Source organism: Canis lupus, chromosome 26 (assembly GCF_048164855.1).
Source record: "Canis lupus baileyi chromosome 26, mCanLup2.hap1, whole genome shotgun sequence".
Taxonomy (NCBI): domain Eukaryota; kingdom Metazoa; phylum Chordata; class Mammalia; order Carnivora; family Canidae; genus Canis; species Canis lupus.
Window position 1 is genome coordinate 21,348,171 of NC_132863.1, and position 19,052 is coordinate 21,367,222.

Below are 19,052 nucleotides of genomic sequence, written 5' to 3' on the forward strand. Positions count from 1 at the left end.
CCGAACTCGCTCTCCCTCTCTCCCCCTGTCTCTCAGAATCTCCTGCCTGTCTAATTCAATCTTGACACCTGCTTCTTAGTGGACCACACTAACACAGATATCAACCAGTAGGTTGTTGAAGTGATGTCACCTGCAGCAGTCGATCACAGCAACAGCTGGTATTTCAGGAGCACATATTGTGGGCCAGGCCGCATCTTCTCCAACCCTTACCATGACCCCATGAGGGAGCGACCCAAACCCTACTTTACGAGAGGAAACTGAAGCTCTGAGAAGGAAGTAACTTGCTCAAAGCCACAGTTAGAAAATGACTCGCCTCCAAAAGTGTTTGCTACTATCTGTCTCACCCTCTGTGGGACAAGCTGGGGAGTAGGGGCACTGAGTCACTCCTCGTTAATTGCTGTGTGCCCCTCCTCAGAGCCTCCCATCATCCCTGACAGTAGGATGCTGTCAATAAATACTTGCCAAATGTACACATAAAATAAACGAGCAGCAAAAGAGCTGTGAACAATGGCCAAGTGGCTTATCCACACTGGAAAAAAAGCTGTACTTAGGCTGTAAAAAGAAGCTTTTGTTGAAAGTCCTCAGCCCTGGTTAAGCATGCGGATGTGAATTTGAGTTTCTCTATGTATTCTTTTTTAAGATTTTATTTATTTATTCATGAGAGACACAGAAAGAGAGACAGAGACACAGGCAGAGGGAGAAGCAGGCTCCCTGCAGGAAGCCTGATGCGGGACTCGATCCCAGGACCCTAGGATCATGACCTGAGCCAAAGGCAGATGCTCAACTACTGAGCCACCCAGGTGCCCCAGAGTTTCCCTATGTACTAAAAGATATTTAGCTTCTCTTTCTTTCTCTTTCACCCCTGTCATCTCCATACTTAGGAAGCAGAGTAGAGCAATGCAAGGTAATGAATTAGTCAAATCTAGTACGATGCTGGAGTTGGCCACCCACAACTTTCTGGGCCTCAGTTTGCCCATCAATAACATGGGGTAGTAACGTCTACTTCATCAAGTGTCTGCCAGAGAGAGGATGGAGTGGGCGCACCATGGGTCCTGTTCTCTTACCACCAGCTCCTGATAGCCCACAGATGTTGGGCAGAGAGCCAAGCGTGGGCTGAGAGGAACATATTGTGGCTCCAGTGGCTGGAACGTCAGTCCTTGGAGGGGATCAGAAGCCCAGTGCTGGCAGCCGGCTCCCTTCCCCCAGCTGTGTGGTGGCATCCTGCCAGCCTTTCCAAGCCTGCGGGCAAGTCTCTGGCCCCTGGCTGTCCCAGTTTCTGCTGACAGCAGAAGGACCAAGCGTGAGTCACTGCATCAACACCAGGTTTCTGCAGCTGCCCTTGGGCCAGCCAGGCCTGACTGGATTAGTAACTGGATCACAGTCCCCGCCTCTGAGAATGGCAGGGGCTCTGGGACTCTATGCGGGCTGTCCCTGCCTCTGCCACAGGAGACCTTGGTGTCAGCTGTTCTGGCCTCCTTGGCCCTCGCCTCGTAAATGGGGAAACCGAGGCCTCCAGAGGGGAAGGGGTTTCCTAGGGTCACACTGATACTCAGTGACAAGATAGGAGTTAGCATCTACATTTGCTAGCTCTCACCTCAAGGGTTCATTCATCTGTTCAGTCATTCGTTCATATTCTGCGTCCCAGCTCTAAAAAGTACATCTCAATTCTGTCCACCCTCCCCACCCTGTCACCCACTGTGGGCCCAGCACCCGGGGCCTCTCACCTGGGGGGCTGCAGCAGAGAAGTTTTTCAAATAATAAAAATTGGATCATGTTGCCCCCTTGCACACTCAAAATAAAAGTCCAAAGCATCACTAAGGATCCACCATGCCCTGCAGATCTGGTCCTTCCTCTTGCCACTGTCCCCCCTCATGCACTTGGTTCCAATCATATTGGCCTCCCCAGTGTCTCCGGAGGATTCCAAGTTGGTCCCACTTCAGAGCCTTCCTATGCACTGTTGTGCAAGAATACTTATCCCTCAGCATCCCCATGCCTGGATCCTTCCATCCTCCCCTCTTCAGGGCAAACATCCCTCATCCAGCAGCCCCCACTTAAGCCCCAGCTACTCTCTGCTCTGCTACCTTGCCTTATTTCCTCATGGTACATGGCTGCATCCTGGTTATTCTGTTAGTTCTTCTGCTTATTTGTTTATTTTTAAAAAGATTTTATTTATTTACTCATGAGAGACACACAGAGAGAGGTAGAGACATAGGCAGAGGGAGAAACAGGGTCCTTACGGGGAGCCCGATGAGGGACTGATCCCAGGATCCCAGGATCATAACCTGAGCCAAAGGCAGATGCTCAACCACTGAGCCACCCAGGTGTTCCTGTTTATTTATTTATTAATGGGAGCTCCCACAAGAGTGGATGCTTCCCCAAGGCAGGGGTCTTATTCTCCATCGTGGCCTTAGTGTCTAAAAGAATTTCTGGCACAGAGTAGGTTCTCAACAGATATTTCTTGGATGGATGGATAGTTGGATGGATAGGTGAAAAAACTAAGTAATAGGTGTTGGTAGATGTGGATAGAGAAGGACTAATCTTGAGAGGAAATAACCAAAGAAAAAAGTCTACTTATATTTCCTCATTCCCACTTCATCTGTGAGTGGTACCATCCTCCTTTCTCCTAAGCCTCCTCCTGGGAACCTAGCGGCCCCTCTCTGATGTTTGTTCAGTCTTGCTACTGACTCACCCCTATTTTCAGGAAAACTAATTCACACTCAAGTGCGATGGCAGAGCACTCCCATTCAAATGAAGTTTTCATTTTCAGCTGCCTTCAAAGGTTGAAGCCAAAGAAGTGAATAGCTAATGGTGGAATCTTTGCAATAGTGAAGTTGCGGGACTGTCCTGGCTCCCTGAGATCAGATTCAGAATGCAGCGATCCCTCTGTCTCAGGTAAGGGCTAGATGCCCATCCCTAAGTCAAGCTAGACTATATGGCCTTCTGGATCTTGCCGGTCTCTGTCACCTCACTCCCCTCCTTCGCCCACCACTTTCCCAAGATAAATCAACCAGGTCAGTCAACACGTTTTGATGAAAAAGAAACAAGTTAGTCTTTTGACTCGACAAAGTGGGCCTTTCTTGAGGCAGAGGGGCTGGGGCAGTCGGGAGCATGTGGAATAAGCGCTCCCGGGCCAAGACAAGGCCCCTTTTGTGTCCAGGGACAAAGATAGAGTGTCCCGGCAAGATGGGGCCAGGGCCTTTCCAACACCAGCTCCGGCAGCCCGGATTGGCTGGCGGTCCGACAAGTCCACCCCGTGACGGGACAGCCCAGGCTCCTAGCCACCGGTCAGCCCCACCCCTCCCTTTGGCAAACAATTGGGTGGGAGTGAAATAAATCATGAAACCAGACTGTCTGCCCTATCTTGGCCACCTGGTACACATGGAATTGGGAATTTTCATATCCTACAGACCTGATTCTTGAAGGGTTGAGAGGCCCTGAAGCTTCCACCACCTTTGGAGATGAACAGACCTCTTGGGTTTGGTTCCAGCTCGATGACCTTGGACAAGTTACCCCAGCTCTCTGACCCAGCTGCAAAATGGCACAAGAATAATTCACCTCCCGCCGTTGTGTAGACTCAATGAGATGGTGTCTCTAAAGAATAAGGCACATGCCTGGCACAAGGAGGGCACTCAGTCATTGTGATGCACAGTACTTCACAGTTTATGTATCACTTCACATCCATCACCTTGTTATATGCTCAGAAGGCCACCTTCAACCCTCTCTAAGGAGGCAGGATAATCATTTCTACTGGCTGAAGAAGAAACTGAGGCTTGAAATTTAGAGAATCTGAATCCCTGGGGAGTTGAGCTTTTCTGGAAGGGCACCAGCCACCTTATGAGTGGCACGGACTGACAGATCGAGAGATACTGAAAGAGTCGCCAAGGCAGAAATATTGCAAGAGCCAGAGACTAGTGCCAGCTCACACCTCCAGGCCTTTGCACGTGCTGTGTCCTCTGTAGGAAATGCCATGTCCTTTTTTAGGGGGTGGGGTGGAGAAACGGGGGTAGGTTAATGCTGCCTTGCCTTTTAAGATTCAACTTAGCCCAGGAAAGGAAGATTCACTCTTCACTGGGAGCCTGCCTCAGGATTCTCTCCCTCTCCCTCTGCCCCTCCCTGCTCACATGCTTTCTCTCTCTCTTTCTAAAATAAATAATAAATTTAAAAAATCTTAAAAAAAAAAAGATAACTTGGTCCGAAGGGACCACGGGGGAGGTGACATTGGAGCAGGAGGGACCCAAAGAAAGTGGGGGACTGAATCATGGGAAATCTGAGGGAAAGGGGTGGCCAGGTTAAGATTCTAGATGAACAGATGAATCATTGGCCAAGAAAAAGTTCTGAGGCCATTGCTCTTACTGATGGGGAAGTCCCAGCAGCCTGGCTCCCCAGGCCGGACAGAATGAATGCCGTGTTGGGGTCCCGACACTCTTCCTCTTCCTGCCTGTGTCTCCTTGGCGGATTTTCTTCCCCCTGGCCCTGGTAACCCCAGTAGAAGGTGGCAAGAAGAGCCCGATCTGAATATTGGGATTGTCCTCACCTGTCCCTATATACTCACAATGGGATCAGAACCAGCCTCTTCCTCCTTCCCCTCACCACCCCAGCCCAGCACAGCCCATAGAAGCATGAGGCTTGGTGAGGTGGTAAGGTAGCCACCAGAGGCCAAGGAGCCCCCCACCCCATGTCTCTGGCAGATGTATCCTCTATAAGGCTGAGAAGCTGAGTTCATCTGACCTGGGTCCTGCGGGGCCCCCGGAGCAGGGGAGTGCCCTGGCCTTGCAGATCAGAGACAGACTGAGTATGGCCAGATGCCAGGGGGCCATGAGCACCGGTCAGCACTCCCGGGCCTCTCAGTGTCACCTTCTCCAGTGGAATTCGGAGGCTTAGAATCTCAGAGTCCTCGGTATTAGAGCAATAACTTAAAAAGTTATTTTAGAATGTTGCATTAGAATTGTGTTCAAATAATATAGAAATGTCATACCGTCTTAGCAGCTTAGATTAGAATGTTTGTGTTACAACGTCTTATAATATTGTAGCAGGACGTTATGTAATGTTGTGTTAGAGTAGTGTGTTGCTTTGGAGTGTTAGATTAGAATGTAGGCTAGAAGCGCCCTAAAACGTCGAATTAGAATATGAAGCTGTGTCAGAATGTTACATTTGAATGTTCTGTTCAAAGAGTGTATTGGAGTGCTACAGCAATATATCGCGTTGGGGGAGGCCCGGGTGGCTCAGTGGTTGAGCGTCTGCCTTCGGCTCAGGTCATGATCCTGGGGTCCTGGGATCGAGTCTTGCATCGGGCTCCCCACAGGGAGCCTGCTTCTCCCTTGCCTGTGTCTCTGTCTCTCTCTCTGTGTCTCTCATTAATAAATAAAATCGTAAAAAAAAAATCGTGTCGTAATGTTTCATTAGCACGTTTTCTGAGGATAGCATGTTGAATCTTAAAATCAAAAGCCAGCTTGTTGGAATTGTTGGGTGCTTTGAGAAGGTGCAGCATGACTCCTGGCCTATAAGCCTAAGGAGGCTGGGTTAGGGTTCAGCTCACACTGACCCTTCCTCGACTCTTGTCTCCGAGGCCTCAGTTTCCTCATTTGTAAGACTAAGGCTGTTGGACAGCGTGCTCTCTAAAGCCTCCCTTGTGATGAATGTTTATGGGGCTCTGAGTGCAGGAATCTCACCCTTTCCCTCCTCCCGGGCAGGAAGTAAGAATTCTGGTTAACAATGAGATTGATCTTATCAGGAATGAATGACTTTCTGGGAGTAAACAGCTTCCTCACTGACAGGAAAAGTAAGAGAATCAAGTGACCAGGGTGAGAGAAGCTCCGTCAGCCAGAATGCAGGGCCTCCAGCCAACTGCTCACTGCCTTCCTAAAGGCACAGGGGTGCCATCCCTCCCCTGACCAGGGATGAACCAGGGACCCCATTCCCTGCCACCAGAAACATTCCCTACTCCCCCACACCCCCAGACCTCTCCAGACCCCATGGTTGGCCACAGTCCTGGGTCACCCACCAGTGACTGGAGGGAAGCACTGCTGAGTTCTGAGCCCCCAGTGCCCCCCACCCCCCCACCTCCGCCACCCAGCCTTGGTCACACCCCCACCATCTTGCATGGAGTTTTGTCTCGTCTGCATGTGAGTCAGGCCCTTTTAGAAGAAGGCTTTGGACAAGTGGTTTGAGCAAAAATATCCTAGGGTTGGCCTCCTCAACCCCTCAAACCTCACAGCTCCTTACTCCTGAGAAGAGAAATCCTGTGATGCCAGGGTGGCCTGGGAAAAAAACCACATAGTCACACAGACTCCGTTCCATACATTTCCAGGGTTTTCACACACCCCCTCCCATAGACCCCAGTGGCCCATGATTGAAGCCACCGAAGGGGTTAAGAACATAGTCAACAGACCAGCTAATGGCCATTAGAACTCTTGTGCAAGCACCTTCCTCTTCTGAACCTGTGTTCTCTACTGTGAAACGGGAGTGAGTGAGGGCTTTGAGCTTATTGGTCAGGGTAGGGATGAACTTGAGATCATATCTGCAAAGCATTTAGCTTGGTTGCTATCAAGAGGCAAGTGCACTGAGTTTGTTGAGGTGGAAGTTGTCCACCGTGGCACACCCCACACCGTCATGGGCACACCCCACACCGTCATGCACACCCCACACCGTCATGCTCCAGGCTGGTGTCCGGGGCTCCTGCCTCTCTGCATGCTCCAGTCTGCAGAGTAACATCTATACCCAAGGCCATCCTGAGATGAAAGGAGAGCTCCATAGGAGAAAGGGAGCCAGAAGCTCTCGTGCCTAGAAGACTTTCCTAGGAGGTGAGGATGATGGGTTTTGCTGAAACAAGTCTCTTGGTACCTACAAGGGCATCTGATAAGGCACACCTGGAGTCAAGGGGCTGGGCAAGGTTCCAGCCCCACATTGCTTCATTGGCTGATCTCTTCCCATCTCATGGCTTTGCTTATCTTATCTGTAAAGTGAGGTTTAAAAAGGCACTTCTTTCTTGTGCCATCGCAGGGGTCAAATAAGGTGATGTAACTCTTAGACTCAGAAAAGGCCCTCAGTGGCCATGTGTGGTACAGGGTTGGAGAACACAGACTGTGGTGCAGAAATAGAGAAACAAGGGAAAATTTAAAGGGAAAGTGTGGAGGGAGTGGATAATTTAGGGGAGCTGCCATGTTATGAGCCATCCCTGGGGTAGTTTCCTGGGCAACTTACAGAAATAGCTTGTGGTGAGAAGTCAGCAGACTTGGGTCTGCATGCCAGCTCTGCCATTAGCTTGCTGTATGACCTTTGGCTGGTCTCCTGCCCTCTCTGGGCCTCAGGGTTTTCATAGGCAACACCAGCCAGTCAGACTGGGTGGCCTCCACTGGGGCACTCTCCCTTGGGCTCTTTGTCTCCTTGTTGAGCAGCCACAAGTGCTTGGCTGGGGAGATTCAAAGTTGCCTCCAGTTTCTAAACACCTTCCTTTTCACCCTCATGATTGCCCCAAGGATGGCAAAGAGAGGTTCTTAAACTCCTGGAAGGGCCAATTGGGAGAGCTAAGGAGAGTCCGAGGCCAGTACCCCTGCCAGACAAATACCCCAGGTTCTTGTCTGCTTTTCCAGTGATCACCTGCCAGGAGTGGTGGGAACAGAACAGATGTGTGCTAGGCACAGTGCCCCACACTGGAGCAAAGCAGTGAGCAACACAGATCCAGTGCTTGCTCTCATGGAACTAATATTCCATGAGAGCGTAATAGATGATGCAGTAGACCCCTGCTGTTTGCTACATATACATTTATTATTTTTAGATTTTCTAGTAGAATCAACATTTTTATCAATATATAATGCCCTTCTTTTTCTCTTATAACAGTGTTTGGTTTAAAGTCTGTTTTGTCTGATATTAGCACAGCCGCCCTAGCTCTCTTTTGGTTACTATTTGCATGGTGTATTTTCCCCATCCATTCACTTTCAACCTATTTGTGTTTTGGGATCCAAAGTGAGTCTTTTGTAGCCAGCCTATGGTTGGATATATATTTTTTAATCTGCTCTGTCAACCTATGTTCTTTGATTGGAGAATTGAATCCATTTTTTAAAAATATTTTATTTATTTATTCATGAGAGATACAGAGAGAGGTAGAGACACAGGCAGAGGTTGAAGCAGGCTCCATGCAGGGAGCCTGATGTGGGACTCAATCCCTGGTCTCCAGGATCACTCCCTGGGCCGAAGGCGGCGCTAAACTGCTGAGCCACCCAGGCTGCCCGAGTTTAATCCATTTTTATTTAAAGTAATTACCAAGAAGGAAGAATTTACTTTTGTCATTTTGCTCTTCTCTATGTCATAGAGCCTTTCATCCCTCATTCCCTCCACTATTTCCTTCTTTTGTGTTCATTTGATTTTGTTGTAGTGACATGTTTTGATTCCCTTCTCATTTCCTTTTGTGTATATGCTATAGGAATTGGTGACATCTATAGAAATATCTACAAAATATAGATCTTCTAATGGTTACCATGGGGATTATATAGAACCTCCTAAAGTTATAACAATCTACTTTGAATTGATACCAACTTAATTTCAATTGCATGCAAAAATTCTACTCCAATCCAGCTTCAGGCAGCCCCTTATATTATTGATGTCACAAATTACATCTTTATACATTGTATACCTACTCACATAGATTTATAATTATTCTTTATTCATTTGTCTTTTAAATCTTGTAGAAAATTTAAAAATGGAGTCACAGACCAAAATTATAAAATTTGCTCAAGTATTTACCTTTACTAGAGGTCTTTACTTTATACAGCTTTGAGGTATAGTGTCTTTTATTTCAGCCCAAAGGAATCCCTACCCTACCCTTGTAGGGTAGGTTTAGTGGTAATGAACTCCCTTAATTTTTGTTTATCTTGAAATGTCTTAACTTCTCTCTCATTTCTAAAGGACAACTTTGCTGAATATAGGCAGGTTGTTTGTTTTTGGATGTAGAATTATTGGTTGAAAGATTTTTTTCTCTTTTAATGCTATAAATGTATTCCCCTTCCCCCTACCCTCCACTTTCTAGCCTTTGTAATTGCTGCTGACAAATAGGCTGATAATCATATTGAGGATCCCTTGAATGTGATGAGTCACTTCTCTCATGCTGCTTTCAAGATTTTGTCTTTGGCTTTGACTTTTTACAGTTTGACTATAAATGTATCTCAGTGTGGATCAGAGAATATACCCCACTGGGGGATTGGTTTAACTTCTTGGACATGTATGTATGTATATTGTATCAAATTTGGGAAATTTTAACCATTATTTCTTCAAATAATCTCTCTGCCCCTTTCTTCTTCTTCTGGGACTCTCATAATACGTATATTGCTCCTTTAATGCTGTCCACAGTCCTTTAGGCTTTGTTCACTTTTCTTCATTCTTTTTTTTCTTTCTGATCTTCAGACTCGGTAATTTCAACGGCCTTATCTTCTGGTTCACAGATTCTTCCTTCAGCTTGCTCAAATGTATCACTCATCATCGTAGGCAGCACAATGGCAAACTCAGTCTAGGAGTTACAAGCTCTCATCCTTCCCATGGATGCATCAAAAACAAAACAAAAATAAAAACCAGAAACTGCACTGAACTAATTAATATAGGAGCTTGGAAAAACAGTCAAAGGTTTACAGCAACTAAGTGAACATCTAGTCAAATTGCCTGAGGCATTTGTCTATGGTACATACCATAGACTGTCTATGGGCTCAGGCATCTGTGGTCCTATAGTCTCCCTGCAGTTTTCATGAGCAATGCCTGGTGCTTCTTCCTGCCTGAGATTCAAGTTAGATGAAACAGGGACCAGTCCCTCATCAAGTTAGAATGTTGAGAATAAGGTCTGCTTTGCAACCTCTGAGTTGAGAGAGGGAACTAGGAATTGGGCTGCTGACTTCTCCAGATCAAGAACACTGTTTTTCCAGGGAGAACAAAGGACAAGGGATAGTAAAACTACCACAAAACCTTTTCTACTATTTTGAAGGTGGCCTTTTCTTTTCTTTTTTAAAGATTTTATTTATTTATTTGACAGAGAGAGAGAGAGAGAGAGAGAGAGAACAATCAGGGGAGCAACAAAGGAGAGGAGAGAAGCAGGCTCTCCATTGAACAGGGGGCCTGATGTGAAGCTCAATCCCAGGACCCTGGTATTGTGACCTGAGCCGAAAACAGACATTCAACTGCCTGAGCCACTCAGGTGCCCCAAAGGTATCCTTTTCCTGATTGGATATTCATTAGGTTGCTGCAAACCTTTGACTATTTTCCAGAGCTTTTATATTATTAGTTCAGCCCAGTTTCTGGATTCTTGTTTTTGTTTTTGATGCTTCCAGGAGAGGGAGGAGAGCTTCGAGCTTCCCAGTCTGCCATTTTGCTGCCTCTGATGGACAATACACTAGAAATGCTCAGTGTCTGAATGCACAATACAAAGAAATGAACTGCATTGCTCATGTGAAAGAGTGCAGGGTAGAAGCTGCTATGGATAATTGGAATCAGGAAAGGCCTTGGAAAAGGGATGATTTTTGAACTGAGGAAGGGAAAGGAAAAATCCAAGAAAGAACCTGAGAAAAGAGTAAGAACAAAGGTACCAAGGTAGAAAAGAAACTAGAAACTAGTTGGCCCTGAGCCCTATTAGAAGGCTCCTATGCCTGAGGCCCAGGGAGGCCTGGGTGGCCCAAAGCAAGTAGGGCCTGCAAGGAGCAGTTTGGGCTTTATTCTAACTGTAAAGAAAACCCACAGAGGCCTTTACGAACTAGAGAGACCTTGTGATTTCTGTTTAAAATGACAAGGCTGGGATCCCTGGGTGGCGCAGAGGTTTGGCGCCTGCCTTTGGCCCAGGGCGCGATCCTGGAGACCCGGGATCGAATCCCACGTCGGGCTCCCGGTGCATGGAGCCTGCTTCTCCCTCTGCCTGTGTCTCTGCCCCTCTCTCTCTCTCTGTGACTATCATAAATAAATAAAAATTTAAAAAAAAAAAAAAAATGACAAGGCTGCTGTGTAGATAAAGGCCGAGAGTGGAAGCAGAGAGACCAGTGAGGAGGAAGCCCTAGTAAGAAATGAAGCTGGGGGGGGGGGGGGCGCACCTGGGGGGCTCAACGGTTGAGCCTTTGGCTCAGATCCTGGGATCAAGTCCCACATCAGGCTCCCTGTGAGGAGCCTGCTTCTCCCTCTGCCTGTGTCTCTGTCTCTCACGAAAAAATAAATAAAATCTTAAAAGGAAAAAAAAAGAAAAGAAATGAAGCTAGGGAGTCTGCAAAGGAGGAGCCAGCCCTTTTAGAAGTCACCACAGCAGCATTCCTGAGGGCTTTCAGAGGTGGAGCAGGGAAGAGCTGTGGCCAAGCCAGACCTGGTGCTGGGGCAGGAGGTGGAAGGTGCTGGGGCAGGAGGTGGAAGGGGGCTGTTTCTGTGCGGGCACACATGCACGCACACACACACATGCACACAACACCATGGGATCCTTTTGCAGTTTCTTGCTCCTTCTCTCCCAGCTGTGGCTTTTCTGAGGAATAGATGACAAGCTATGCCCTCTGAGGTTTACAGAGCTGGCAGCTGAAAGGTCTCTGTTTCTTAAATGGGAACTTGACCATTGAGAAGATGGGGAAGGTAGAGCCTGAAGAAGGGGATATGGCCCCAGCCTCACAGTAAGTGGGTCTTCTTCAGGGGAGCTGAGTTAGGCAGCACTGAGTCAGTTCCTGCCGCTACTGAGGTGTCAGGATTCTCAGTGCGTCTGAGATTAAACACAAAGATTCCAGAGTTGGGGGGATTCCCGGGTGGCTCAGAGCTGTAGCGCCTGCCTTCAGCCCAGGGCATGATCCTGGAATCCTGGGATCGAGTCCAATGTTGGGCTCCTTACATGGAGCCTGCTTCTCCCTCTGCCTGTGTCTCTGCTTCTCTCTCTCTCTTTCTCTCTCTCGAATAAATAAATTAATAAATCTTAAAAAAAAAAAAAAAAAAAAAAGATTCCAGAGTTGGGCTGGCCTCACCAGAGTCCCGACCTTCTGACTCACAGTGGGATGTTAGACGGGTTGTAGCCCCTGTTTGGGCCTCCATTTCCTCGTGTGTGCCACTGAGACGATAATACCCCCGCAATATTGGGTCATCATGAACTACGTGAGGTCGTGTGCACAAAGCACTAAGTAGGTGTCTGGCTTACCGTACAAGCTCAGCAATTGATCTTTGCCATGACATTGCTCATTACTGTGACAACCATAGTTATTAGCGGGGGACCCTGCCAACAACTTTCGGAACCCACCCAGAACCACAGAATCCAGCTTGGTTTGGTGTGAGAAAATGTCTTAGCCACGGAGTTCATTCACCTGCTCTCAGGCCTCACGGCCGATCTCATGTTCAAAGTGACATGTCACAGGTCAAAGAGAAAGAAAAAGAACCCACATTAAGAAGGACAATGAGCAATTACCTCCGTGCCTCACAGATGGGTGTCACTTGAGAGGGACCTTGAGAGGAGGTAGGAGCTACATATGCCAAGACAGCAGGATGGCATTCCAGGGGAAGGGAGGAGGTTCAGCCAAGGCCTGGAGGTGGGAAAACCTTTATTTCTTATTCCTTTTGGGTAGACAGAAAAGAGTGGCTCATGTTGGGCCACAGTGAAGAGTTCGTGGTGGGAAGGTGAGCATAAGGAAATCAAGTTGTTGGATTGTGGCTGGATCGTGGAGGCCAGAGTGGGGGAGTTTGGTCTGCATCCTGGAGGTGGTGGGGAGGACTATTTCCGAGGAAGGGAGGACCATCATTAGAGCTGGTCTTCCAGAAGATTGCTCTCCACCTCTACATGGTCTTGTGGCCGTTCCTTCAACCTAGAGCCAGGACAGTGGTCTAGGCCAGGGATGCTGAGGCCCAAGGTTAGCCAATGAGAGAGTGTGGATGGAGGAAGATTCCAGACATATGAGGTGGTCAACAGGCTTGACAACCGCCTAAAGGTGGCAGAGGTGAGGGAGGACCCATCGAGGACTCCCAGACTGCCAGCTCAGCACCTGGACAGCTGAGAAGAAGGCCAAGGACAGCAGAGATGTAAGAAGGAAGATTGTGACCACTCTGGGCACATCCAGCTCAAGGAACCTGTGAGGCCTCTGCCTGGGCAGTTGGCTCTGTAGGTCTGGACCCAGGGGAGGGGTGTCTCAGGATTAGGGCCAAGTATGTGACAATGGTCATACCTTGAGTTTGGATGGTTTGTTGTGGAACAGGTGCAAATGAGAGAAGGGTCAGGCAGGGTGCTGTCTACTGCTGTCCCTTGGCCCCCATGTGGCCTGTCTGACCCTGGAACCAGCCTGTCCCTCTCTGTTGCCACCCCACTTCTCATCTTACACTTCCTTTCTGGCCCTTGCTTAGCTGCGTCATTTTAGGGAACTTGGAAACCAGGCCTCGTGTCTTTAACTTACAAAATTATACACTCCAATGAGCCGGAAAGGGGCTTTTGGAATAATTCTATTGAAAATATGTGGGTTTTCGCCTTGAAATGATCTTCCTGAAATTATCCCCTTTCTCTCTTTATAAATATTAAAAAGAAGGAATCAGAGCTTAGTGCTTTAAATCCCTATTCAGGGACTTTCTTGTCTGCCTCCCAGGAAAGCAGCCAGTCATTTCCAAGGAAGAAGAGAGAAGGCTGGCTCAGTTCCCTTTTGCATGACCCTGCCCCACCAAGTCCACCTTTTGGAGTATCCCTGACCAATCCTTTCTTGTCCCCCTACCGCTACACTGGGATTTGCTACAATATTTCGTGTCAGTGTGTTGTGGTATGAGAGAGGGAGAGCCGATCAGGAAGAGAGGGAGGAGGGAAGGAGTGCTGCAGAGATGGAGGCAGGCAGAGATGGAGAGAGTGAGAGAGAAACAGCTCTGGGGAGAACAGGAGAGGCGTGTTACACCCGCAGAGAGGGCTGATGAGAGAGAGGCATAGAGCTCAGGTGGAAGATTAGGGAAGACCCAGACCCAGAATGTGGAGGCAGAAGGCCACACTCAGATGCAGGGTAGACACAGAAGCAGAGACACCGGGAGGGTCAGAGGAGGCCATGAGGCCAGAGGCCCGCAGAATGGAGTCCACACTGCCTGACGGGTCGGGTAGAAAAGACCCATGGGGAAGAGACACAGCGAGTCAGTGACACACAGGTGTTGTGGGATGGGGGCGGGGGTCACAGGGAGACCAGCTGGGCCTGTGCCACCCTCAGGCTGAAGTCCAGCTCATGTGTAGGTTGGCATCAAATGGAGGGAAGCTCCTCATCCCCAGCTTGGGCCCTCCGGCATCTGCCTCAATCCCAGGACTCTAGTCAAGCATTGCCGTGACCTTTGACCCACAGGGAGGGATGGGGCAGAGGGCATACGTCAACAGGAGCTGGGCTTAGGAGGCAGGTGGACCTGAGTTCAAGCAGCAGCTCTGTCAATCACTGCCGTTTCACCTGAAGCCTGGTTTTCAGTCTTGGGAACCTTGGTTTTCTCATCTGCAGAATGGGGATGGTGATACTTAATTACAGGATTGTGGGGCCACCCATGAGGCACCCCCTGTGAAGTCCTCGGGATGGGGCCAGGATGGCCACCTGGCAGGAATCCGTGACATCATCCATCTTGGAGTCTAAAGTTCAACCACAATCTTCTGTAATCTCAAAACTGACTGGTGCTGGAGACCTAGGGGTAAAACCCCTACCCCTTGGGCACCCCAAAAGGGGAAATCTGTGGAGGGAAGGGAACAGGAAGTTTTCATGGCTGGGAGAGATTCTGAGAAGACTTTCCCAGGCAGCCCTGATGGGTACACAAGGTAAGGGGGGTGCTCAGATTCACCTGACTGGTCTCCGCCTCCCTGAAGGGGGACCTGGTAAGAAGGGAAATACACTGGCCCCTGGCTCCCGTGTGACCCGGAGCCCTTCCAGGGCTTCAGCCTGTCCGTCTGACCCAGGGTGTCAGCCTACAGGCTCTGGCAGGGCCATTGAGACCTCACGCTCACAGTCCTGGAAGTCCAGCATTGTGAGCAGCCTGCCCTGGGGTGGGGTGGGGGTGGGAAGGGTGTTCCCTGCTCCCCTTCCCCCACAGACTGCAGCAGGATCCGGGGCCTTCTGAAGGCTCCGTCACAAAGCGCGGTGGTCGGTCACCGGTTACCACATAAGCCAAGCCCTTGATCTGCTGTGTTTGAGGAAATTCTTTGTTCCTTTCAAGCCTCTATTCTCTCAGCTGGGCCTGGTGCGCAGACCGAAGCAGTGAGTTTGCTCTTTCTTCCTTTTCTTTTTGGATTTTTAAAAATAACTGGCTTGTGTGTTCAGGCAGTGTTCCAGAACTGGGTTCCCAAGCTGGGGTTCAAGGCCAGGCACTCCAATAGCCCCTCACTCCTGGGAAGGCCTGGGTAGAGGGAAAGCCGAAAAGCCTGGGTGAGGGGGCAGTGCATGAAACTTCTGGCCCCCCCAGAGACTCAGGCTCAGGTGCCAGCCCCGGAGAACCCACTGCAGCAGCACCCCCAAGCTGGCCGGCCCTGGTGCCCCCTCCCACTCTCAATTTGTTAAGTGTAAGATAAGAGGCCAGAGGAGAGAGGCTGCCTCTCCATCGCTGGGTCCGTGCCAGACATCGCTGATCGATCGCCCTCCCCCACGGAGCTTGGATGAGCCCTGAGAATCCTTTCAACACATGGCTCAGGGTATCACTACCAATTGGATCTGGCTTGCAAGCAGACCCACCTTCTGTCCTGGAACATGATTTTCTCCGAGGGGCCAAAATGAAGTGGGCACTCCATAAATATTTGTTGGATGAACGAACTTTTATTTATTTATTTTTAAATCTTTGTGGCATGCCAGGCACTATTTTCGAAGTACTTTCTAGGCTATGAACAAAGCACAGTTCTTGACCTCAATCCAACGTGTGGGGGAGACAGGCAATAAGCAAATAAGCAGAGAATTGCATCAGATGTCAGGCGGTGAGCAGTGCTGGGAAAGAAAAATGAAGCCGAGTAAAACAATAGAGTGACAGAGAGTGGGTGTACACGGGCACGCATTGCAGGTAAGGTCATCAGAGAAGGTCTTCTGAAGCGTGACTCGGGATCAGAGAACTCAACTCAGTGAGAGGATCTCTGAGAGTCCATCCCTCTGAGGCTTTGAGACTAAACTGATTTGACACTAAGATACTAATCTCTGTTGTATAAGATTCTAGAATTCCATGAATCTAAGAACCTCTAATGAAAACGACAGTTTTTTTTACTCTTCTCACATTCCATGAAAATGATTCTAGAATTTTGTGACTCTGAAATGTTAGGATTCACTGAAGCATCTTTTTGCTTGAATAGACCAGGATTCATTGCCTACCCTCTCCCCGCTACCCCCAGGAAATGGAGCTGAAAATAGAAACCGTCAAAACAACAAGCCATTCCAGCTCTAAGTGCCATAGTAAACAAATGGTCCAATGTTGCTCCGATGGTTTAATTGCAGCAGTTCCAGACAAGCCCATTCATGAGGGATCATCAGTTGATGGAGAGGAGGAGTGAGTCCCTGGGTGAAGGGGTGGCTTATGGCTAGCCCCCTGGGGGGACATGTGTACCACCACCCCAAGTGGGGCTCATGCTCTGGGACCCCATTGGATTTCAGCAGCCAAAACCTCTGGATGGCTGGCTCAGGGCCCCTTTGCCTTTGGGGGTCAAGATGGTGGATATTTGGACTGGCAGGAGGGGTAAAGAAAGGCCTCTCTGAGGAAGTGGCATTAGAGGTGCACCTGAGGACTAAGAGGATGCCAGGTTCACAAACAGCCAAGGGAGGACAGTCTCAGGTAAAGAGAACAGCTGATTCAAAGGGCCTGCGGTGAGGAAGCCTAGCTGGTTCCCAAAGTAGTCAAAGTGCAGGACAATAAGATGAGATCAGAAGGTCAGGAAGGGGCTGGATCCTACAGGGGTTTATAGGCGAGGGTTAGGAAGGTAGAAGCTACTGGAAGGTTTTAAATAGTGAGTGATGTAATATAAGTTCATATTTAAAAGATTCTGAGTGCTTTAAGTACAATGGACTATTGGGGGCACAAGTGGAACCTGGAAGGCCAATAAGGGACGGTGGTGTTTGTCCCTATAAGAAGTGGTTGCAGCTTGGATCTACCTAGTAGCAGTGGCATTAAAGTGGCATCCATCTGTTCACCAATCCCTTCTTTCTTTCCTCCCTTCCTCCACCCCTTCATGCACCCACATTTAAAAAAAATTATTTATTTATTTGAGAGAGCAAGAAAGAACACAAGTGGTGAAGTGGGACGGGCAGAGGGAGAGGGAGAAGCAGACTTACTGCTGAGCCAGGAGCCTGACGTGGGGCTTGATCCCAGGATCCCAGGATCCCAGGATCCTGACCTGTGCTGAAGGCAGACGCTCAACCTACTGAGCCACTGGGATCCCCAGCCATCCACTTATTAACCAAATACTTAAGTGTCTACGGGGAGTCGGGCACAATACTGGGATTATAAAGATGAATTAAACTTGGTTTATACCACAAGGACCTCACAGAATGGCAGGGGCTGTGACATCGCAATGTAACGGTACGAAATGCTCCAATACAAAGTACCGCACGAGCTCATGGGAGGTGAGTCACTGAGTCTGGGACATTGGAAAAGGCCTCTGGAGGAGATGTTGATGTTTGAGTAGTTGGAAGGTCATGGAGGAGCTGGACAGGCAGGAGGGTCAGCCTGAGTGAAGGCGAGGAGGTAGCAGGGGTGAGCATGGGATCCTGCAAATGTGTGGATGTCCAGGTCGGTGGGATCGACAAATGGGCATGCGGAGGGGTGCCCCGGGAAAGGAGTTTGGGCCAACTTGGGGAGGAGTGGAATACACGCTTGTGCTTTGGGCCTGCCCCTTCCAGCTCGGCTCTGCCTGCCCCTACCGGAGCGGAGTAATTTAATTAAGTACCAGCCCTCAAATAAGATGCAGCTGTTTAGCAGATGTTGCCTTCCACCCCAGATGGAGGCGCATCTTGGCGACGGGCGCAGCATTTCCAGGGCGCCTCGTTTGTGAGGCTGTGCAGAGGAAAGAGATTCAAGACGCAGGCATTATTGTTTAAGGGCCATCATTCATCACACACCCCCTCCCTCCAGTGCCACTACCACATGGCCACCATCCCTGTCGGCTGGGACTGGAGACAGAGGCGCGCTGGGGAGTGGGGCTTGCTGGTTCTCACTCAGAGAACAAGAGAAGAATGAATTAAAAGATCACCAATCTACAGAACCCCCCAGAACATTTAGGATAGTGGAAAGTGACTTATCCCCCACTTGCCATGAAAGAGGTGCAAATAATGACCACTGTGTATTGAGCTCCAGCTCAGAGCCAGGAGCTGTGCCAGTTGCTCCACATGCCTTGTTTCTGCTTCTCTAATCCTCCCAACAGTCATGCTCTGTCCTACCTACCTACCTCAGGACCTTTGCTTGCTTTCTCCCCTGGCTGGGGAAGCTCTTCTTCCAGATGCCCACGGGGCCAATTCCCCCAAGACCCTCAGGCCTCAGCTTAAATGTTGCCTCCCCAGAGTCCTTCCCTGACCACCCTACATCAAAAGGCACCCTTCTCCATCATTCTACACCCCTTGCCTTGCTTGCTTTTCCTCCATCACCTGAAATGTATATATTGGTCCCACATCTCTTTTTTTCCTCCAGAGCTTAAGCTTCCAAGGGCAAGGATTTTTGTCTGTTTTATCCATTGCCAGCTCCCCAACATGCAGAAGAATGCCTGACTCAAGATGGAATCCTATAAATATTTGTTCAATGGGTGGATGAATGATCAACGGATCTTACTGAACATATGAAAAGATTGTAAGAGAGATAAAATTACTCTCCCAAGAGTCACACACCCAGCAAGGGGTGAGCTGGGATTTGAATTTGGGTCTGTCTGATTTTAAAGCTCTGCACCTTTCATAAGAACTTTTCTCTTCCTTTTCCGTAGCACTTGTCACCACTTATGGATAATTTCTGTTCCCGTGTTTGGTGTCTGTCTCCCCCACTGGGATAGTGGCTCCAAGGAGAGCAGAGGTCATCTGTTTTGTTCATAGCTGACTCCCCAGCACCCAAACAGTGCTGGGTACCCAGGAAGCACCTCATAAATATACACTGAATGAAGGAAGGAAGGGCTGGAAGGTGGGATG

The 19,052-nt window shown here is 49.0% G+C and overlaps 2 long non-coding RNA genes across 7 annotated transcripts in view; one reads left to right on the plus strand and one right to left on the minus strand.

Annotated features, from left to right (window-relative positions):
* The window catches only part of LOC140618208 (uncharacterized), a 93,380-nt gene that overhangs the window by 59,716 nt on the left and 14,612 nt on the right, over positions 1–19,052 (plus strand). For 3 of the 6 annotated variants that reach the window (XR_012018388.1, XR_012018387.1, XR_012018384.1), the window contains exon 2: positions 2,768–2,892. The exons of the other annotated variants lie outside the window; for them this stretch is intronic. This is a non-coding gene — a long non-coding RNA (uncharacterized lncRNA). The remainder of the gene's footprint in view (positions 1–2,767; positions 2,893–19,052) is intronic. 6 annotated transcript variants of the gene reach the window in all.
* Positions 1–19,052, minus strand: part of LOC140618210 (uncharacterized) — a 77,264-nt gene that overhangs the window by 48,961 nt on the left and 9,251 nt on the right. The gene's annotated exons all lie outside the window — the stretch shown is intronic.